The following is a 24,335-nucleotide window of genomic DNA, read 5'->3' as shown; positions in this document are numbered from 1 at the left end:
GGCACCGACACGATAAGCCATTCCTTGGAGAAGGGGGGAGCGGGCGCGATTCCGATTGCATGCCTGGGGATGTGGGGCCTCGCAGAGGTGAGGGTTCTGTTCCCAATCGTGGTCACAAGCGCGTTGGACAGCCGGCGATGTGCTGAGTTCGGGCACGGAGGCAGAGGACCTGCGCTTCTGGGCCCTAGCTGATCTGGGCATGCGCAGAGATTCGTGCATGCACACAACTCCCTACCAGACATAGGCTGTGGGAACGCCTCTCTCTGTTTGGGAGGGAGTTCGGACCCGTAGTCGTGTGGCTCGGGCTGAGGTTGTAGCACTGGAATCGGAAGAAGATGAAGAGGAATTACTACAGACACCAGAAGATGAAGATGCAGCAATACTCCATGCTGCCAGAATCATACAAGGTGGGCCTCATTAATCTCAAAGATTTCAGAGACTTAAATCTCCCACTTTACAAACCTTTCAAACTGTGCAGGTAGAGGAAGATACTACATTGTCTGTGTCAGAAGAATTTATGCGTCAGATGAATAGTAATGGCAACTCAAGTTACGCAGGGATTTAAGGATAATAAGTTTCAATTGACTGAACTGAGAGAAGTGTCATTAATTAAACAAGATGTAGCCAAATGTTTGCGAGCAGTTGATGTGGTACAGGATGAATTTAAAGAAATTAAGCAGGCGTTTCGTGATTTCAATGATAAAGTAGAATGATATAACTGAGAGAATGGATTATGTGGAACATTGTATTACGAGATGTCCAAAAACTAGAGTTTTTGAAGAAAATTGATTCACTGGAAAACCAAAGTCGGCGTAATAATGTTAAGATATTTGGATTGCCTGAGGATATTGAAGGTATGGATCCGGTGAAGTTTTTTCGAAAATGGATACCAGAGATTTTGGGAAAGGAAGCATTCTCAGAAGGTTTGGAAGCCTTTTTCAGACCAGTCACCACGAGCGGTGCTTTTCCGTTGTTTACGTTACCAGAATCATGAGATGATATTACATCTGGCAGTGCAGGAGGCTTGCCAAAATCAGGGACCTTTGGTGGTTCAGAGTAATAGATTTTTTAATGCAGATTTAAGTCAGGATGTGATAAGAAGACGTAAAGAGTTTAACCCAGCTAAAGCTGTGTTATGGAAGAAGGTTACAGATTTGCATTTGGATACCCAGGTGTGTTGAACGTGTTTTATGGTAATTTTCAGGCTCAGGTTTTTGATGATGAAAATGAAGCTCTGACTTTTGCAAACTCTTTGCCAAATAACCCACATAATTTTGAGTTGCAGAAATAATTGAAATCTCAGTGATCTCCAAAGAGGAATGGGAATGGCAACGGCAGGAAGAAAGTTGAGGAACAACATCTGATTCAGACGGGAGATGATGATCAAGTTACTGGTGCTGTTGGTGTTGAAGATCAAGCAATTTGCATCATAGGTGTTGTGGACTGAATTTTTCAGTATGAACAAGATTTTTTTTATATAAGAATATCGGCTGGGGGGATGGATGGCTCTGTGTCTTCTCACATCATCTGCCACTAGTGGTTTAGACCACACCCGGTTAGTAGAGGGAGGTACCACTTTGGTGTTTTTTTTTGTTGTTTTTATATTTATGGTTTTTAAAAAAATTACATTAAATCTTTTTTTGGTAAATTTAGAAAGGTTTTTTTGGAGCTTATTTTTTTGTGAGGGTTTGCTCTGTTGGGTGTCATTTGAATGAGAAAATTAGTAAATTGAATTTTGCGACATTTAATGTAAGAGGGATGAACCATCCGATAAAAAGGAAACGTGTGTTGGACTGCATCAAAAAGATGAAGGTGGACATTACATTTTTACTAGAGACTCATTTGACAGAGAAAGAACATTTGAAATTTAAACGAGATTGGGTTGGACAAGTGCAGGCATCTTCTTTTAATTCTAAGGCTAGAAGAGTAGTGATTTTGATACATAAAAAGGTGCCTTTTGCTTTAAAATCTTTTTCTGAGAATGCTGGCAGAGTTTTGAAGATTAATTGCAAATTATTTTCAGAAGCTTGGACTTTGATGAATTTATATGCACCAAATGAAGATGATGAACAATTTGTTACATATGTGTTTTTGCATTTGGATCAATCAAATGAGAATATTATGGTTGAAGGGGACTTTAATTGTTGTTTGGATCCACTGTTGGATAAGTCTCCAAAAATTGTGAAGAAAACCAAAATGGCAAAAAGAATAATTGAGTTGATGGGAGATTTAAATTTGGTTAAAATATGGTGACAGATGAATCCAACTGAGAAGGATTATTCTTTTTATTCTGGACGTCATGAGTCATTCTCAAGAATAGATTTTTTGGAGGTATCAGCTCATTTTCAGGGTAGGGTTGAACAAGCTGTGTATAAGAGTGGGATTCTGTCAGACATTCATTGTTGTTAATTTCCTGTAATGTTGTCGAGATGGCGGGAATTAATTATTGTTGGAGATTTAATGAGATGTTGTTAAAAAGGCCTGAGTTTATTTTATATGTAAGGGATCAGATTAGGTTCTTTTTAGAAACAAATGCGGGATCAGTTCAAAGTAAATTTACGTTATGGGATGCTTTAAAAGCATATTTACGGGGTCAAATTATTAGTTGCACAGCAAAAGTGAAGAAGCAATATAAAGCGGAACTTCAAGATTTAGAAAAAGAAATTGCAGTATTGGAGAAGACATTTCAGAAAAATGCAACAGAAGAGAATAAGATACAGTTATCTAAATTGAAGCTTTGTTATAAAACAAAGCAAACTTATAATTATGAAAGAATGATTCAAAGATTGAAACAGCATTATTATGAGTTGGGTGAAAGAGCACATAAAGTTTTAGCATAGCAGTTGAAGACTGAACAAGTTTCTAGAACAATTAATGCAGTTCAGAGAAGTTCAGGAATTACATAAACCACAGGAAATTAATGATGAATTTCATACTTTTTATCTGGGATTTATACACATCTGAAGGGACAGCTGATGAGGAGCAGATTGTTTTTTTTGTTAAATTTGGATTTATCTTTATTGGAGGAAGAAGATATTAAGATGTTAGAGGGTTCATTTACTGATTTGGAACTTAAGGAGGTGTTGCAATCTATGCCAAGTGGAAAATCACCTGGAGAAGATGGTTTAACAATGGAATTTTATAAAGAATTTCATGATTTGTTATTTCTGGTGTATACGGAAGTACTTAAACAAGCCACTGATACAGGTTTATTTTCAGTTATTTTCAAGAGCATTGTTAACAGTTATACCAAAGAAAGATAGAGACCCATTAAAAGTTGCGTCGTATAGACCTATATCTTTATTGAATGTAGACTATAAAATTGTAGCCAAAGTTTTGGCGAACTGATTGGCTAATTTTTTGCAGAAATTAGTACATGTGGATCAAGTAGGATTTATTAAGAATAGGTATTCAGTAGATAATATTACTAAATTAATTACTAAAATTAAAGCTTTAAGACAGCAACTCGACCAAACAATGATACTAGCACTAGATGCAGAAAAGGCCTTTGACCGTGTAGAGTGAAATTTTTTATTCAAAGTGTTAGAAAGATTTAAATTTGGACCACTCTTTATTGGTTGGGTGAAGGCATTATATACTAATCTTTCTGTTTGGGTGGTGATGAATGGACAGGTTTCACAGGTATTTAATTTGTTCAGATCAACTAGACCCTAGGCCAAATTGGCCTGTTGTCGCCAGCCTTATTTGCATTAGTTATAGAACCATTGGCCCAAGCTATTGGGCCAATCAACTCTCGATTTATAGGAAGAATATTAACAAGATAGAGAGAGTGCAGAGAAGATTTACAAAAATGTTGCCTGAGTTTCAGCATCTGGAATACAAGGAGAGACTGAGCAAATTAGGTCTTTATTCCTTGGAACTTAGAAGGCTGAGAGGGGATTTGATAGAAGTTTTTAAGATAATGAGAGGGATAGATAGAGTTGATGTGGAAAGGCTTTTCCCATTGAGAGTAGGAGAGATGGATACAAGAGGTCATGGGTTGAGAGTTGATGGGCAAATGGTTAGGAGTAAAATGAGGGGGAACTTCTTTACTCAGAGAGTGGTTACTGTGTGGAATGGGCTTCCGGGAAAGGTGATGGAGGCAGGGTCAATTTTGTCATTTAAGAAAGAGTTGGATAAGTTTATGGATGGGAGGGGGATGGAGGTATATGGGCAGAGTGCTGGTAAGTGGGATTAGAGGAGGGTACTTGGATCAGTGCAGACTAGAAGGGCCAAATTGGCCTGTTTCCGTGCTGTAAATGTTATATAGTTAAAAGTAAAATATTACCAATATCAGATGGAGATTATTCAGATAGTAAGCAATTTACAAAGTTTAAATGGTCAAATAAAATTTAGTATCTGGGTGTAATTTGTATAGTTTAAATTATGTTCCATTATTAAATGGCAAGATGGCGTAGAGATCAGATGTGCAATCCCTGCTCTCTCTGGTCAGATTTTTAAATGCCCATTTTTTAACCCTTTATTTTTAATTTTAAAACTTAAATTTTTAGTTTGATATTTTGGTGAGCCATTATGGGTACTAATGTAAAAAAAACTAAGTCTCAGTTACAAAAGAAAATACAGTTTTGAAGTGCAGAAGAATTGGGGCCTAAACAACTTGGAAAAGCCTCGGATCCGTTTTCAGCTAACCCTAAGCTTCAACAATCGCCGGTGGGGACAAAAGTAAAGGTAACAGTTACTCACCAGTCTCAAGATGGCGCTGGTTTGACCCATTCTGCGGAGGAAGGAGCATGCTCCCGAGATGTCGGGCACGAGCCTGGAGGCTTGCTACAAAGAACTCTCCAGTTGGAAGAGACGGGAGTGCAGAGGAAGAAGATTTTGACGGCAGACACGCAGTCTGCAGCGACTATGCGCTTGGGTGGCGCTGTTAATTATGGAGAACTCTGTAATTTTATTAAAAAATGGTCTGCAGGGAGACAGCAGCGACAACCCCCTGAGGAAGTCAGGAGGTTATCGTTGGGTGTCCAGACTCGCAGTAAAACAACTAGAATGCTACTTTTCGAAGAGCAACAAGAAGAAGACTTGCCTTACTCTACTGCTGTACAGGAAATGGAAGAAGAGCTGGAATAAAGTGAGTTACAAATTATGGAACCAGATCCTGTAATTCAAACTGCACTTCAGCCTGCTTACATGATGTTTAAAGATGTTGCTTCCTATTTGGATATTATTACTGGTCAATTGAACCAGGTAGTTCAAATGAATACTAATATAATTTCAGACTTAAATGTGGTTAAGGCAGAAGTTAAAGAAAACCAGGAAAACTTCAAAAAATTTGAAGCTTCTCTTTCTGAATGTAAACAACAGGTACAACCCAATACACAAACAATCGTAAAAGTGGAAAATTCAGTTAAAGATTTAGGAGCCTAGGAAAAAGAGTTAATAAAAAATGGACTATTTGGAAAATCAAAGCAGAAGAAATAATGTGAAAATTGTGGGTTTGCCAGAAGGTATAGAAGGTCAAGATCCCGTCAATTTTTTTAAAAATTGGATTCCCCAGATGTTAGGGGAAGAGTCCTTTCCTGCCGGACTGGTATTGGAAAGAGCACGTAGAGCTTTAAGAAGCCACCTTTATCTGGTCAGCCGCCAAGAGCTGTGATAGTTCGTTGATTCAACTGTTTGGACAGAGAGACAATTCTTCGACTTGCAGTTCAAAATGCAAGACAAAGGCAAGCTCTAATGAAGATTCAGAATGGTAGAGTTTTCTTCTATCCTGATTTGAGTCAAGATATCATCCGACGCTGACATGAATTTAATCCAGTTAAAGATGTTTTTATGGCTAAAGGTTACAAATTTGCTTTTCGTTATCCTGCTGTGTTGAAAGTGTTTTATGGAAATTATCAGTTTCAATTTTTTGAGAGTGAGCATGAGGCAATGGTTTTTGCTAATTCGTTACCGGATGTCAGAGGACAAAGAAAGAGTCCACCATTACATTATCTCCTAAAAGAAAATCTGATAGACTTGGAAATGGACAAAATGGCAGAAATGGAAAGAACGGGAATGGAAAGAGTTCATCTACTCTTGAAATGAGTTCACCATCTGGACTGGAATCTCAAGGCTGATTTTTTTGGTAATATGTTAATATTTTTGACTAGCTGGCTGGGGAGGAGGGGATTGCATTAATTTCTTTGTTAGTCATCAGTCACTAATGGGTAATCCACACCCAGTTTTTTTAGGGAGTTACTACCTTTTGGTAGTTTTTTTTTGTTGTTTTTTTAACTCTTATTAATGAATGTTATTTTTTATTTGGAGGTCCTATATATTTTAATTTGAGGGTTCTATATATAATTTTTTTTGTTATTATTAATTTTGTGACTATTTTTGGTATCTAGCAATTGTATTAGAGATGTCGAATTTGAAATTTGCTACCTTTAATTTACATGATAATTATTCTTTTTTAAATAAGTGGTCTTTATATTTAGAATATTTACATTTAGATTTACCTTGATTAGATTTTAGTAAATATATTTCAGTTTTCTTTTTTCTTTGGCTCTCTTAAAGAGAGTAGGCTGAGAGGGGGAGGGGGGTTCTTTTTTCTTTTTTAAAAAAAATAATTTTTTAAAATCATTCATAATATGTATTTTTCTTATTTGTAATAACTTTGTTGAACGAATAAATCAAGTTATGAAAAAATTATTAAATATTAAGTTTGATTTAAATAGATGAAAAGATCTACTGTTAACATTGATTGGGCAGGTAAATTGTATTAAAATGAATATATATTGTCATATTCAATATTTGTTTCAATCTTTTCAGAGTGTTTTTCTGGGAAAGTTTTTTAAGGAATGAAATAGAGAAGTGTGGCGGTGTGAACAGTGTAAGAAGCACAGCCACCACGCTGAGGATCGTTAACAACTGTTTTATTTGAATCTGGTACGTGCCCCTTTAAGGGCAGCATTGGTTCAGTCACCACATGCATGATGACATCACCATGCTGCCTGGGGTGTGCGCCGCATGGGAGGTTTGACTGAAGAAGAAACCCCTGATGGCGCCATCTTCCCAGGGCTGCCTAACCACGTGGCATTACAACCGGGGCCAGTTCGCCATGAGCGAGTGCACTGCCACACAACCCCCCCAGAACTGGCTACGCATCCTGCTGCTTGGGCGGGTGTCCCCTTCACTTGGGCCTGGCCATCTGTACCAGCTGTGATAAGTCCAAATGGGCAGCGGTCTACTGTAAACAGTTCCTCCCTCCCCCCAACAACCAGGGTGAAGGTTCTGCAGGACCGGTGCAAGACCTTGTACAGCCCCTTGTACAGGCACTGCAGTGGTCCTCCCTGTGGTCCCTTCCACACAAAAACGAATTGGGCAGAGTCTAGCACCTTGGGGAGGTGGATTGGCTGGGTGCCATGGTGGAGTGGAGGTGGGAGAGCCAGGGAGGCTAGTCTCCTGCGGAGGTACGCCAGCAAGTTTGCATCTGTGGTCGCGGTGCCAGGTTCAAGGCCAAAGAACTCACCAGGCAGGGAGAACGGTGCGCTGTATATCATCTCTGCCGATGAGGCTTGCAGGTCCTCCTTGGGTTCCATCCTGATCCTGAGGAGGACCCAAGGTAGTTCGTCTGCCCAGTCGGGGCTGGTGAGTCTGGCCATGAGCGATGCCTTCAGGTGCCTGTGGAACCTCTCCACCAGCCCGTTGGTCTGTGGGTGATGTGGTGTGGTGGAGCTTGAACCCCAGAAGTTTCACCATCTGTGTCCACAGGGCGGACGTGAACTGTGCGCCCCTGTCGCTGCTGATGTGTGCCGGGGCTCTGAATCAGAGCCCTGGCGCATATCTCTGCAGAGACCCCCTTGAACGGGATAGCCTTGGGCCATCTCATGGCATGGTCCACTACCGTGAGAAGGTAACACACCTCCCTGGATACCGGCATGGGTCCAACAACATCGACGTGATTGTGCTGGAACCTGCGAGCCACTGAGTTGAAGTGTTGGATGGGGGCCTGCATGTATTGGTGGACTTTGGAGGTCTGGCAGTTCCTGGCCAGCTCCGCCACCTCTTTCTTTAGTCCATGCCATACGAATCACTCCACGACCATCCGCACGGTCATCTTTACCGCCGGGTGAGCGAGGTCATGGATCATGCTGAAGATTCTCGCTCTCCAGTGTGGCAGGATTACTGGACATGAGGTACCTGTCAAAACATTGCAGAGCAGCATGTCCAGGCTGTTGGGCACTTGGACATCTTTGAGTTCGAGGCCGAGATGGCGGTCCACAGGGCTTGTGTCTCCGCATCGCTTCTCTGGGTATGAGCCAGTTAAGTGTACTCCAGGCTGGGGGCAAGAGTGTTGATGGCTGGGCTGGGTGTGAGAGTGCGTCTACCTCCACATTGTCCTTGACAGCCCTGTGCCAGATGTCGGTAGTGAACTCCAGCACGTACGAGAGGTGGCACTGCCTGGTGGACCATGGGTCCTTGGCCATCGCCAGTGCCTGGGTGAGGGGCTTGTGATCTATGAAAACTGTGAATGGCCTGCCCTCCAGAAAGTAGCGAAAATGGCAGATGGCCAGGTAGAGTGCCAAGAGCTCCCGGTTGAAGGTGCTAACAGGCACAGCTGTTTGCTGAAAAAGGCCAGCATTGAGCCACTGTTCCAGGACCCCCCACTGCTGTAGCTGAGGCATCCATGGAGAGTGCCATGTGCGCCTTCAGTCATGGATGTACCAGCAGCATTGCGCTAGCCAGAGCCTCCTTTGTTGCCACGAATGTGTTGTCCGCCTCTTCCGGCCAGGACAGAGTTTTTTCTTTGGTGGCCATGAGTGCGAACAATGGGCGCATGGTGCAAGTGGCCCCGGGGATGAACCGATGGTAAAAGTTCACCATCCCCATAAACTCCTGCAGGCCTTTCAGGGTGGAGAGTTTGGGTAAGTGTTGGACACCCACCACCTTCTCCGGCACTGGGGCAGCCCCAACCACCAAAATGGTGTGCCCCAAGAACTTGAGGAACTCTGGCGAACTGGCATATGGTTGTGTTGACCGTGAGGCCGAAATCCGCCAGCTGGGCAAAGAGGGTGAGGAGGTGGGCTTTGTGCTTTTCATGGTTGCGACTGGCAATCAGTATATCGTCCAAGTAGATGAACACAAAGTCAAAATCTTTTCCCACTGTGTCCATGAGGCGCTGGAATGTTTGGGCCGCGTTCTTTAGACTGAAGGGCATTGTTTCAGAGTTCTGTGTTGTGTATTGGCCTATGTGTTGTGTGATTTTATGTTAAAAAGTGACAGTTTGCCTTAGAGAGCCAAGGTGAAGGTGGTCTGCTGAGAGAGTGGGAGATGGACTGAGCATGTGCAGAAAATGAAGAAATGTCTGGACTTGGATGATAAACCACCACTGGGGGTGCTGTGGAGTGGAAGAAGGCCCAGAGCATGAGTCATGGTGTGGAGGACAGTTTAGAATGTTGGGATTTCAAAAAGGATGAACATTCCAAAGGCAGCCAGAAGGATCCGGACCTCTCTCTGCAAGCAACACAACAAAACAACTTCGAATTTTGTGCTTTCTCTCTCTCGCTCTCGCTCGCAAAGATCTTTGGCTTCAGTTAACCAAACAAACTGAATTTTGTTTATGATCTTTGCTTCCGTTGAGATTGAAGTTTTGTGAGTCTTGTGTGTGTTGTGCTTTTGTTTTGTGTCTAAGTTTTTCTGTGGGCTCGTTGGAAAGGTAGCTTAGACTTTGATTTCTTATGTCATATTTAGGCTGGGGAATTTATTAGTTTTACACTATTATAGAGATTTGCATAGTAACCAGTGGGCATTGTTGTAAAAGGAGGGATTTTGAATTAAAGTTTGAAGGCGAATTTTTTTTGTTAATAAAGTAATTGTTCATCTTTACCCCTATGTGATATGTCTTCTTGGTGGTTTCTGGTTTGATCTTGTAACAGCATGCGGAGGAACTTGGAGGCTGAAGGGGGTGATGATGGCTGTCTTACTCATGTCGTCTCAATGCACCGGGATCTGATGGTATCCTTGCTTGAGGTACACTTTGAAGAAACCCGTGCACTGTGCAGGTTGGCAAAGAAGTCCTGTATGTGGGGCACTGGGTACCTGTCGGGAGTGGTTGTGTCATTCAACCAACGGTAGTCCATGCAGGGTCTCCAGCCCCCAGATAATTTCAGGACCATGTGGAGTGGTGATGCCCAGGTGTTGTCCGAGTGTCGGACTATTCCCAGCTCCTGAAGCCTGGAGAACTCCATTTTCGCTTGCTGGAGTTTTTCGGGCAGCAGCCATCTGGGCCTAGCATGCAGTTGGGGGCCTTGCGTGGCGATGTGGTGAAGACCCCATGCTGGGGAATGGCATCGTTGAAGCACGGGTCCAAGATGGTGGGGAACTCATGGAGGATGTTGGAGAACTCATCCCTAGCGGTGGTTACGGTGCATCTGCTGTGTCCAACCGTATGGAGTGAAATGTGCAGGCATTGACCAGCCTCTTGCCCTTTATGTCGACCAGGAGACCGTGAGCCCTCAGGAAGTCGGCCCCCAACAGCACGGTGCCCACTGAGGCCAGGACGAACTTCCAGTGGAATTTCTCCCTCCCACTGGATCTGTACCCTACAGGTGCCATAGATCCTGATGGTGGAGCTGTTGGCCACCTGCAGGGTTGGATGGCGAGATCGGGTGTGAGTCTCTGAGGCTGTGGGATGGAGGGAGGATGCTCAACTCAGCCCCTATGTCCACCAGGAAGCAGCAGCCAGTGGATCTGTCTGTAACATGACGGAGGCTGTTCAGTGGCCAGCCATCACAGCCATTAATGGCGGTTGGGGCTGACCATTTCCCTGAAACCCTCAGGGTTGCCAGCACTTACGGGCTTGTGCTCCTTAGCGCTGGTGGTAGAAACATCAGGTTGACTGGTTCTCATCCGGCTTGGTCTTGGGGGTGGCCTGTGGGTAACTGGGTCTAGGTCATGTTACCTGGTTGAGGAATACCTCATTCTCCCTCTTTGTTCACCAGAGGGCATCTGCGCGGGCCGCTGCTTTTTGTGCGTCTGAGAAGTTCTCACCCATAAGGTGCAGTCAGATGTCCTCCGGCATCTGCTCCAGGAATATCTGGTGAAAGAGAAAACATGGCTTGTAGTCTTCCGCCAGGGCCAGCATCTTGTCCATCAGCACCGAGGGACTACGGTCCCCAAGCCCATCCAGGTGTAGCAGCCTGGAAGCCTATTGCTGGGGAGTATTCTGAAAGTTTCCAGCAGCAGATCCTTGAGGGCGGTGTACTTGCCCACAGCCAGGGGGTGGTGGATGAGGTCATCCACCCTCGCTGCTGTGTCTTGGTCTAGCGCGCTCACGACGTGGTAAAACATTGTGGCATCTGTGGAGATGTTGCAAAGCTGGAATTGCGCTTCTACTTGCCCAAACCATGTTCTTGAGCAGTGGGTTCTAAAGAAGGGAAGCTTGATGGAGGCAGCATTAATCTCTGCCAAATCCATGTTACTTGAGTGCAGAAAAATGTCTGGGCTTGTCGGGGTCACCACTATGGCGGTGTGAGCAGTGTAAGAAACACAGTTACCATGTTGAGGGTTGTTAACAACATTTATTTGAATCTGGTGTGTGCCCCTTTAAGGGCAGCGTTTTTTCGGTCACCACATGCGTGATGACATCACCACACTGCCTGGGGCGCACGCTACATGGGAGTTTTGACTGAGGAAGAAACCCCCGATGGCACCATCTTCCCAGGGCTTCCCCGCCACGTGGCGTTACGTGGGGCCGGGTTGACGAGCGAGTGCGCTACCACGGTAGTTCGTTTGTTTTTATGGAAAGGTAAGTTATCCAGAGTATCTATGCTAAAATTGACATGGAGATATGATTTGGGAGGTCCTCAACTACCACATTTTCAAAATTATTATCAAGCAGCACAATTGAGATTTATTAATAGACTGTTTGATATTGACCAGCCTCCGATATGAGCAAAAGTGGAGATGGATCAGATAAAGGAAAGATCAATACATCACTTTATATATAGATGGAATCCTTTGCTTTTGCTACGATATAAATTACCTGTATTGAAACATTTGATGGGGATATGGTATAAGTGGAATCAACTTATAGGATTGAGAGAGGTGATTTCAGCTAAAACTCCGTTATATCAGAATCAGTTAATTCCATTTTCTATGCGTAATCCTTATTTGAGGGATTGGGATTCAAAAGGATTGATATTAGTGGAAGATTGTTTTGAAGGAGGTTCATTTCTTTCATTTAATAGACTTAGAGAGAAGTTTAGCATATTACAAAACACCTTATTTGCTTATTATCAAGAACGTGATTTGTTATTGAAATGTTTTGGTCAAGATTTAATACTACTGGGTCAAACGAAATTTGAGAAATTATTTGCTGATAAGGAAAAAAAAGGGTTTGTTTCAGAAATGTATTTGTTATTACAGGAAAAGATGAAGAAGGTAGATATATTTAGAACAAGAGTTAAATGGGAGAAGGATTTATTTATTCCTATATCTGTGGAAGAATGGTCTGATATCTGTTGGGATAGTGTCACAAAATTAATTAATGTACATTATAGTTTAGTTAATTATAACTTTTTACATCAGTTATATTTAACTCCTGAAAAATTGAAAAGATATAGTTTCAGTGAGTCAGATTTATGTTTTCGATGTGGGAACCAGACAGGTACTTTTGTACATTTGGTGTGGGAAAATGTCATTAAATTTTTGAGGGACTTATTCCAAATATATTTATATGTGAATCAATGGGTGTGTTTATTGGGTTATATGAAGAATATTATGGCTAATTTGCAATTGGAAATACCTCAAATTGTATTTATATGATTAGGATTGGTGGTGGTTAGAAAATGTATTGCTGTAACTTATAAAAGTTATGTTGTATTGAGTATACAAAGATGGCATAAAGAAATACAATCATGTTTGTATTTAGAGAATATAACATAGTTTGTGAAATAACTATACTTTTTTTGTTAAAATGTAGACTTTATATCTGGAATGTATGGGCTTAGATGTTAAGAAAATTTTTTATTTGTGTTTAAAGATGTAAATAGCTGAAATACCACACAACAGCCTGCTATGATTTTATGTATGTTTTTTTAATAAGCTCCCAGGGGGAGGGTTGTAAGGGGTGGGGTAGTTGGGAGGGGGGAGTATGGGGTAGTTTTAGATTTTATTTTGTATTTTACATACTTGTATTTTGTAAAATTTTAAATAAATTTTACAAACAAAATAATGAATGGCCATGGTCCAATATGAAAACATTGAATAAAAACATTCCTTTACCCAGATATAGGCCAATTAAAGTGACCATTACACTGGTCACGGTGGATCACTGTTTCCCCAACAAGAAGTATCCATTTCACACAAAGTCACTTCATTTCTGTCTCTTGCAGATCCCTGATTATTTATTAATCAATCTTGCTTCTCAAGTGTCTTAATTACATGACTTGCTTGATTAATACTCAATGTTCCTTCTTCAAGTGTCTCAAACACGTGAGTCATGAATCATATGACCTGTAATGGCCCCATCTGGTTTTTTCTTGAATAAACAATCATTGTCATTTTGTTCTTCCAAAGCACTACTTTTTTTAACGGTGCCAGGCTGTCTGGAAAATGTCCAGAAATCCATGATTGTTTTTCACCTTGAACAACCCCAAAATAATACTCAATAAAAAACAGAAGCTTGCATCAGTATCATCTGAAAACTTAACTGACCCATCCTTCTGCTTCTTCATCCAGGTCATTTATAAAGATCACAAAGAGCAAGAGTCCCAGAACATATCCTTGCAGAACTCTACTTCCCTTCCATTATTACTCTCCTTTTTACATGCAAACCAATTTTTTTTATCTACACAGCCAAGTTTCCATGGATCACGTACCTCATGACTTTCTGAACAACTCTCTCATGGGGGAATTTGTTGAATGCCTTACTACAATCCATACGGACCACATCTTCTGCCCTAACCTCATCAAGTTTCTTCATTACCTCCTCAAAAAACACCAATTCATGAGGCATTGAATATTCATTTTTTGTATTGAATAGTCTGTCTACCTTTCTTAGTGTGCATTTCTCTCTTTTGTATACATATATTTTCTTGAGTACATCGTTTTGCACTGCTGATAATGAGAAATTGTCTGGTCAGCAGGAAAAAGAATCTCAGGGTTGTATGTGATATCACATATGTACTCTGGCAATATATCTGTACTTTGAACATTGTGTGCAGTATTTGATCCATTTAAGATAAAGTGTATGTGTGCACACACACATATATACAGTGTATGTGTGCACACACACATATATAGTGTATGTGTGTGTATGTGTGCACACACACATATATAGTGTATGTGTGTGTATGTGTGTGTGTATGTGTGTGTGTGTGTCTGTCTGTCTATGTATGTGTATTCTATATGTATTCTTCTTTGGCTTGGCTTCGCGGACGAAGATTTATGGAGGGGGTAAAAAGTCCACGTCAGCTGCAGGCTCGTTTGTGGCTGACAAGTCCGATGCGGGACAGGCAGACACGATTGCAGCGGTTGCAGGGGAAAATTGGTTGGTTGGGGTTGGGTGTTGGGTTTTTCCTCCTTTGCCTTTTGTCAGTGAGGTAGGCTCTGCGGTCTTCTTCAAAGGAGGTTGCTGCCCGCCAAACTGTGAGGCGCCAAGATGCACGGTTTGAGGCGATATCAGCCCACTGGCGGTGGTCAATGTGGCAGGCACCAAGAGATTTCTTTAGGCAGTCCTTGTACCTTTTCTTTGGTGCACCTCTGTCACGGTGGCCAGTGGAGAGCTCGCCATATAACACGATCTTGGGAAGGCGATGGTCCTCCATTCTGGAGACGTGACCCATCCAGCGCAGCTGGATCTTCAGCAGCGTGGACTCGATGCTGTCGACCTCTGCCATCTCGAGTACTTCGACGTTAGGGATGTAAGCGCTCCAATGGATGTTGAGGATGGAGCGGAGACAACGCTGGTGGAAGCGTTCTAGGAGCCGTAGGTGGTGCCGGTAGTGGACCCATGATTCGGAGCCGCATGACTACTGACATGGTCTTTGCCCTCAGACAGCTCCAAGAAAAATGCAGAGAACAAAACAAAGGACTCTACATCACCTTTGTTGACCTCACCAAAGCCTTCGACACCGTGAGCAGGAAAGGGCTTTGGCAAATACTAGAGCGCATCGGATGTCCCCCAAAGTTCCTCAACATGATTATCCAACTGCACGAAAACCAACAAGGTCAGGTCAGATACAGCAATGAGCTCTCTGAACCCTTCTCCATTAACAATGGCGTGAAGCAAGGCTGTGTTCTCGCACCAACCCTCTTTTCAATCTTCTTCAGCATGATGCTGAACCAAGCCATGAAAGACCCCAACAATGAAGACGCTGTTTACATCCGGTACCGCACGGATGGCAGTCTCTTCAATCTAAGGCGCCTGCAAGCTCACACCAAGACACAAGAGAAACTTGTCCGTGAACTACTCTTTGCAGACAATGCCGCTTTAGTTGCCCATTCAGAGCCAGCTCTTCAGCGCTTGACGTCCTGCTTTGCGGAAACTGCCAAAATGTTTGGCCTGGAAGTCAGCCTGAAGAAAACTGAGGTCCTCCATCAGTCAGCTCCCCACCATGATTACCAGCCCCCCCACATCTCCATCGGGCACACAAAACTCAAAACGGTCAACCAGTTTACCTATCTCGGCTGCACCATTTCATCAGATGCAAGGATCGACAATGAGATAGACAACAGACTCGCCAAGGCAAATAGCGCCTTTGGAAGACTACACAAAAGAGGCTGGAAAAACAACCAACTGAAAAACCTCACAAAGATAAGCGTATACAGAGCCGTTGTCTATATGTATAAGGTGTGTATATATATCCTGTGGGGGGGCCCATTCATCAGGGAGACACGGAGCTTTCGTTACTATTTGTTTACTCTTTCAGCAATATTATGGATATCTTGTTTTGTATTAGTATTCCTTTTTAGCATTGGGATGATGGTCATGACTAACTTTGTTCTGTATTTCTTCACTCAAACAGCTCCAAAGTCGAGATTAATTAAAAATAGAATATAGCAGCCATCACAAAATCTTCATGTGTGTATTAGTGATTTGTGTAACTTTGTAAGGGGCCAGAAGGAGCCACTTGTACAACCAGAAATTACAAGTAGTAGGCGAGTTGAGAATATTTGTAAGTGATGGGAGCAAAGCAATAATTTCCTCAAACCATATTTTACCCTTTTATTGATAGATGCAATGTCTAGTAGCTACCACGTGGTGGCAGAAGATCCTATTTCATCTGAGAAATCAATGCAAGCAAGTGCAAAGAGCAGCAAATGCTGCCACCATTGGGAGTTCAAAAGAATTGTTCTTTCCTCTGTGAGACTACACAGTTGCGAAGCTGCAGCTGCTTTTCAAAATATATTTAAGGCAGTGTTCACATTATTAATGATCATACATCCTATATTTTAGTTGAAAAATCTGTTATATTACAGGCTTTGTAGGTTTTCTTTTTGCAAACAGCAATTTTTTTTGTCACAAAATGTGTGTCAATTTCATGTTTATTTTTGTGATTTTTTTTGGATCATGTATTTTTAGGAACTGCTTTGATAAAGATGCTTCTGCTGTTCATTAGCTCACTGATTTTATTTTCATTTTCTTGATGCTCACAAACTTCTAAAAATAATTTTAATTGAACTTATTTTTACTATATTTGGAGAAGGACTATGCTGGTATTCTTCATTCCGTAGAATACCAGGACATGAATCAGCAAATAGATTTCATTTCCTAGTATATAAAGTTGTGATATGTTCTCTGCATTGTTTTCTATTTCTTCAATGAATGAAAATATCAATTAATTAAATTAAGCACCATGACGACACAAGAGCATTTAAAGCTACTATTCATGATCAATTTGATCTATGATTTCATTCATTTCACTGCAATCAAAAGAGTAAACAGATCACTAATCTGCAGTAACCAAATGTTCATTTTAACTGCAGTCAAGATCTTTGAGCCATTATTTGTGCATTAATCATCATGTCACTTGGAAATAATTAGGAAAAATATTATCATACATTTAATAAGTGAATCTTTGGGACATTAGTGACATATTAAGAATTAGAATTTAGAAATGAACTGCGGAGTTTGGGAGAGAAAGTAGCTCCATTTCAATTCTTCATGTTGGATTTTTATTTACGTGTTGTAGTCTTTCTTGAGTTTCAAGTTTTTTTTTAAGCATCCATCACTTCACTTGTACAATAAGATTAACCCCAATAAATATTATTGCTGTTTTCCAAATAGAATATAACATTTCCTATAAATATAAAATGTAACCTCAATCAGACTCTTGCTCTCACGGCAGCTATAAATGTATGTCTATCGTTTATATTTATTATCTCTTGCTGTAAAGGGGTAATTTAATGTCTACTGTTGTAGTTATCAACTTTATTTCCCATAAATTCTCAAAAGATTGTCAAGAATTCTGTGTTTTGAAGATCCTAAGCCATTATTTAAGGAGAATAGTTAGAACTAGGTAACATTTTTTTCAATATTCATATAGTCGAAGTGATTATGTGTGTGGCCTCATAACAATTTTATGAGGATTCCTTTAAAAAGCAGTGGCTTTGTTTGCTATCTTTTAAAGATGTTGTAAATCAATATTATTCAGTCTTCAACTGAAGTGTTTCTTAGAAGTATACTGTTATTCTGTATTCCATTTATTGATGTATGGTATTCTGGTTAGCATATTGGTGGTTATTGCAATATTTAGAAAACTCTTTGAATCATTTCATATTGTAGAATGGAGGAAAAAAAATCTCACTTTGAGGATAATTTTGATGTTGATTATCTTGTGTTAAACTAGTGTTGGCAACGTGAGAACCAGAAGATGCAGATGTAAAACGATCACTCACTTCTCTGATGATGCACATTAAAATAATTCACACTTTAATATTTGTTCTAAGATTGAACTGCTGCGATCAGCTGCCCATCCAACTCTTTATTTATTAAATATAGTTTCCAGCTAAAATAGTGAAGTTCAACCCTCAAAGTTTAAAAAATAAAGAACAAACATTAAAAAATAAAGTTGCAAACATGATTCTGAGACGTATCTTGAGAACAATTTTTCCAAGTGTAAGAAATAGTATTTAACTTTGATTTGCATGGTGGCCTGTGTTGAAAAACGCACATTTTTGCACAATACTTAGTCTAACCCAGAGCCTTCTGTTGGTTGAATTTCTGTGCTAAATCTTTATGGCATTGTGTTGTTCAAGCATGCATATATTCTGTCTGATTGGTGCTGAGGTAATGAAGGTGACATCAAGAAGGTCATTTGCTTATGTGATTCTTAATTTGTGTAATTATTTAATGAGGACAATGTAGAGAATTAGCATCAGGAAGCTGTGAGCAAGAAAAACTGATCAAAACATTCCCAAAAGATCCAGCTATTAATATGAGAAAATATCATGTTAAAAATCAGACTGCTTGAAGAGATTATGTAATTATTGAAAATGGATGTACATTTCTCACATTCCATTAATCCCACTCTAAAACTCAAATAGAAACATTCTTTTTCTTTGGCTTGGCTTCGCGGACGAAGATTTATGGAGGGGTAATGTCCACGTCAGCTGCAGGCTCATTTGTGGCTGACAAGTCCGATGCAGGACAGGCAGACACGGTTGCAAGGGAGAATTGGTTGCTTGGGGTTGGGTGTTGGGTTTTTCCTCCTTTGTCTTTTGACAGTGAGGTGGGCTCTGTGGTCTTCTTCAAAGGAGGTTGCTGCCCGCCAAACTGTGAGGCGCCAAGATGCACGGTTTGAGGCGATATCAGCCCGCTGGCGATGGTCAATGTGGCAGGCACCAAGAGATTTCTTTAGGCAGTACTTGTACCTCTTCTTTGGTGCACCTCTGTCTCGGTGGCCAGTGGAGAGATCGCCATATAACACAATCTTGGGAAGGCGATGGTCCTCCATTCTGGAGACGTGACCTACCCAGCGCAGTTGGATCTTCCGCAGTGTGGATTTGATGCTGTCGGCCTCTGCCATCTAGAATACTTCGATGTTGGTGATGAAGTCGCTCCAATGAATGTTGAGGATGGAGCGGAGACAACGCTGGTGGAAGCGTTCTAGGAGCCGTAGCTGATGCCGGTAAAGGACCCATGATTCGGAGCTGAATCTTTGTGAGGTTTTTCAGTTGGTTGTTTTTCCAGACTCTGTGTAGTCTTCCAAAGGCACTATTTGCCTTGGCGAGTCTGTTGTCTATCTTGTTGTCGATCCTTGCATCTGATGAAATGGTGCAGCCGAGATAGGTAAACTGGTTGACCGTTTTGAGTTTTGGGTGCCCGATGGAGATGTGGGGGGGGGGGGGGGGCGGCGGCTGGTAGTCATGGTGGGGAGCTGGCTGATGGAGGACCTCAGTTTTCTTCAGGCTGACTTCCAGGCCAAACATTTTGGCAGTTTCCGCAAAACAGGACATCAAGCGCTGAAGAGCTGGCTCTGAATGGGCAACTAAAGCGGCATCTTCTGCAAAGAGTACTTCACGGACAAGTTGCTCTTGTGCCTTGGTGTGAGCTTGCAGGCGCCTCAGATTGAAGAGATTGCCATCCGTGCAGTACCGGATGTAAACAGCGTCTTCATTGTTCAGGTCTTTCATGGCTTGTTTCAGCATCATGCTGAAGAAGATTGAAAAGAGGGTGAGTGCGAGAACGCAGCCTTGCTTCATGCCATTGTTAATGGAGAAGGGTTCAGAGAGCTCATTGCTGTATCTGACCCGACCTTGGTTTTTGTGCAGTTGGATAACCATGTTGAGGAACTTTGGGGGGCATCCGAGGGGCTCTAGTATCTCCTCCAGTAACTTGCCCACCACTGTCATTAGGACCACCAGCCTGTATTTATTTCTTAAATAAACATTCAAGACCAGCCACTCTCTAGTCTTTTGGCATCTCATTTATGATATCGATTCAAATGGCGTCACTAGGGCTCTGTCTATTTCTTCTCAAGCCTTCTATAATGTTCTAGGATACATCTTATCTACCTTTATATATTCTTAAATCTTAAGCACCTCCATTTCCATCATGTGGACACTCTTAAAGAGATCACATTTAGTTTGCCTCTGCTTTCAAGCATCTATGTCTTTCATTAGAGAAAGTAATGATGAGAACTCTTTGATTGTGACTTTTCCTGTGGCTCCTCACATAGACAGGCTTGATGATCTTTAGACACTATTGGTATTAAGATATTTTGTAGAATCTCTTTGGATTCTGCTTTACGTGATTTGCCCAAACAATCTTGTGTATCCTCCTTGCCCTCCTGATTTCCCTCTTACCTGTACTCCTATATTCCCTGTACTCAATAATTCATTTGATCCTAGCTATAAATACCTAACATATACCCCCTCTCCTTTCTTGACCAGAACCTCACTATCTCTGGTTGGCCTTCCCATCATTTTATCAGGAACATGCTGCCCTGAACTCGATCTCTCCCTCTTCTAAGAGATGTCCCTTTGTCTCTCCCAATCAACCTTTGCAAGTTCCTGTCTAATGCCATCAAAACTGGCCTTGTCCCATTTTAATACATTAACTTGTGGACCAGTCCTCTCTTTTTCCATAACTATTTTAAAACAAATAGAGTTGTGATCATAGATCCCAAAGTGCACTGGCACCTCCTTCAAGTTTAAACCATCAGCAGCCTGGGCATGAAGATTCTTGAAAAGATGCATTGGAATTCCTCATCCATTTTAGTAACTTGATTTAATAAAAACAAGCTACTCAGTTTCCCAGATAATGGTATTTTCCTATGTTTAAATTGGTACTGTGTTATGTTACCAAAGTATGTTTCTTTGCCACCAAAACTTTCATCCAGGTTGGGGAGGTGGGCAATGGGAACTTTGGGATTATTGTTATCCAGTGTAATTCCCTGAGCAACTCTGACGCAAACTAATTTTGCACGTCTTCGAGTAAGACTCCAACCAGGCATCTTGGATGGGTGAGTTAAAATGCGGAATTGAAACGCTATTCCCTCAGCTGCTGAGCATTTTATATCAATCTTATGTCATGTTGGGCCAGGTTCCATACCTCCTCATGTTGGATCAGGAAGTAGGCCTGATTTTGCTCCATGGTTCTGCAGCTGTAAACCTTAACTATCACGCATTCACTCAATAATAGATGTCTGATAAGGTAGATTCTAGAAATAAAATACCTTCTTTAAGTGTTTTGTTTAAAAGTCTTGCCTGATACTGGATTTTCTTTAGTTTATCTGACCCATTTTTGGTCCATTTGGCTGTGCCTACTCTGTCATTCAGTAAACTTTTTGTCCATTTTACTCGTGCCACTCTCCTGCATTAGTCCACACCCTTTGATTCCCTTAAACCTAAAAATCTGCCTTGAATACAATCACCACTGCACTTTCATTGTCCTTGTGGGTAATGAATTACTAGCAGTCATTATTCTTCAGATGAAGAACTTACTTTTCAACTCTGCCTTGATCGATCATCCCCTTATTCTGAGACTGACCATTGGTTCTAAACATGCCAGCTAGGAAAACACCATCCTTGCTTTCTATCCTACGGAGAGAGGATAAAAATAACATTTTCAATGTCTTCGTGTCTAGGAATGTGACAGAAATATTTTTACAAAGAGTTAAACATAACTGAGACTTGTTCAATATTTTATTCCTGCTAAAATGATAAGCAGAAAATAAAATTTAAAATGCTAAGTTTCTTATAACATCTGGATTTCTTTTGCTGTAAGAATTACAAATGAACAACTTTAAAATAAATGCCACTTGGCATCCTTATTAGAATGATACAGCAAACAGAAAAAAAAGATTATTCAGTAAAAAGAAACTGAAAATTAGGTTTTATGATCCAACCAAATGAAAGTGTATACCTTCCACACAAATATGGAACTCAAATAAGCTGGTGTCTAAAATACAGAATAATGATTGCAAATCAAATTTGGTCTACCTTTTCCCACAAAAATAAATCAACAAACCACTGGTGAAGGTGAATGGAAAGATATCCAAAGAATCTGCACAAGGCTGTGATCTACCTAAAGCACTGCCATTGGACATGACAGCGAACCAGATACACGAAAGCTTGCACTGCTACTTACTGTGGTGGGACCTTAAGCACGAGAGGTTTTCAAAACATTTATTTTTGTCGAGGCTGAAGACCAGAGCAAATTCGACAAGGTTATCGAGATGTTTGATAAACACTGTTCACCAAAGAAAATGAAACCTTTGAGAGGTACGCATTTCACTTGTACATGCAGCTACAGGGAGAGAATCTTAAATGAAAGCAGAAAATGCTTGAATGCACACCATACAATCAGGATTTGGAAAAATTAGGATGTCAACTGAGGCACTTGATCTGAAAATTTGTAAGTTTAACCTAAGTATCTTTAATTTGGGATGAGAAGCTCGAATGAGATGTTATGCAAGTCATAGCTATTTTATACACACAAGAATAGAAGTAAATAATCTTGAAGTGTATTGAGCCAAAACATTGACAAATCCCCACCCACTTCCACCCCCTATTGTTGCTTTTTGACCCACTGAATTCCTCCAGGAGATTTTTTTTTGGGTGTGGTCCACATTCCAACATCTACAGTCTCTTGTGTCTCAAGGAATTAAGAGCCTGTCCCACCATTTAAGATGATTTTGCTGAATTGCCCCTGGTTTCATCTCCTTTTCTGTGCTGGCTCCCCATTTTTCAAAATATCCTGTTCTTTTTTTTAAAAAAAAAACTGGCTTTTTAAACACCTCCAATGATCTAGCCAAAATTTCTGGAGTAGGGAATTCTTATGGTTCTCCACTTTCTGTGAGAAAATTTAATGCATATGAATCATCCAATCACTGAAGTTGTTAAACTATAACAGATTGGCATGCTGGGTCAGGTGGAATTGTTTTGCTTTAATCTTCAAGTTATTCTTCATTCTAAGTGGTTGGGGAAAAAAAGAACAGATGCAAGTCCAGAAAGTTTGCAATTACCAATGAAATGACTGGAAAAGAGTGCCACTTGGCATCCTTATTAGAATGATACAGCAATGATACAGCAAGACAATTGGCAAGGTTTAGAAAGAGTTCCAGTTAACTGACACCAGGCAAATTACAGAACAATATACACATACTATGATTTTGTAGGATGGTTTTGACATCAAATAAACATAATCTATTTCAACACAAATTTGTAAGAAATGTTAGAAATTTTTAAAGGTTTTTCTACAGCAAACACTTTAAATGTATTTCATCTGATGCCGGTGATGATAAACTACTTTTCCTACAAAGCTAACATTTATGTAAACTACCCCACCACCTCCTCCAGGAATCCTCTCTTGGCACCAATCTCAAGCCATTTTGCTCTATTTTGACCTATGCATTATTGTGGCATTTCCCAGTTCACTGATATGCACAGTCTTGCATTACCATTCCCTCTTTACCTCTATTCCTTACTGTAATTGTCTTAATACATTGCCATTGTGATTGATAATAATGTAGAGATAATACTTTGTAATGTGTTTGTTTCAGCATCTAATAGCCTGAATATGCTTGGGATTATCTGATCTCAGAAGCTAACTAGGCACAGGACCAGTCAGTACTTGGATGGGAGACCACCTTGAAACACCAAGTGCTGTAGGTTTCTGTGAGGGGTGCTGGACAAAATGTTGATTCTTTGTCTGCCTTATGGATTTCATGTATGCTACATTTGAAATGTAGTATTACATGGCAATAAGGGAACCTTTTACCTTTAGCTTTTATATCTTACTCCCTATTGTGAATGTTATAAATGTTAGTTGTTAGTGTACTCAGATATAGATAGTCTAAATATTTCATTGGAAAGGTCTAAGCATCCACAATACTCTATTATCATAAATAGCAAATACTGTGTTTCCAATTAAATGTGGTTTTCATAATTCAGTTCTTTATAATGACTCCTCTGAACATCTGGAACTGATGGAGATTTGGGGAAAATCAGTAAAATATATGTACTGTATATTTTGGCGTAGAAGTCGAGGCAGTCTCTACTTAAAACTTGTCCCATGCCTTGAGCACGTAGTTAGTTACACAGCTCATCAAGTGATGCAGCATGCATTGCCCCATCTTTTGTAAATGACTTTTCTTCACTCGACATCCATGAATTCCATTCCTCATGCACATGGTCTTTGAATGGCTTGTTCAAGCAGACATCAAAAGGTTGCAATTTAGACATCAAACCACCCAGGATAACTGCATGTAAGTATTATGTAGTGCTAATCTACTTTTAATCTTCTCAGTTAAGTGACTATGAACATATCCCAGACCAGCAAATTCCGTTCTTTGTGTAAACCTCCTGGCCACCTGTTCCACACATTGTCTATCCATAGTTTTACACCATTTTCATCCATCCATCCTTTTTCATGAAAATAT

At 40.9% G+C, this 24,335-nt stretch overlaps 1 protein-coding gene across 3 annotated transcripts in view; it reads left to right on the top strand.

Moving 5' to 3' along the window:
* LOC138751620 (dual 3',5'-cyclic-AMP and -GMP phosphodiesterase 11A-like) overlaps nucleotides 1-24,335 on the top strand; it is a 272,213-nt gene that overhangs the window by 73,522 nt on the left and 174,356 nt on the right. The window contains exon 1 of one of the 3 annotated variants that reach the window (XM_069914143.1): nucleotides 9,456-9,597. The exons of the other annotated variants lie outside the window; for them this stretch is intronic. The gene's annotated coding sequence lies outside the window, so the exon portion shown is untranslated. Of the gene's footprint in view, nucleotides 1-9,455; nucleotides 9,598-24,335 lie in introns of those variants that run through there. 3 annotated transcript variants of the gene reach the window in all.

Source organism: Narcine bancroftii, chromosome 1 (assembly GCF_036971445.1).
Source record: "Narcine bancroftii isolate sNarBan1 chromosome 1, sNarBan1.hap1, whole genome shotgun sequence".
Taxonomy (NCBI): Eukaryota; Metazoa; Chordata; class Chondrichthyes; order Torpediniformes; family Narcinidae; genus Narcine; species Narcine bancroftii.
The sequence above is the reverse complement of the archived record's forward strand: the minus strand, read 5'-3'. Positions and strand labels throughout refer to the sequence as shown.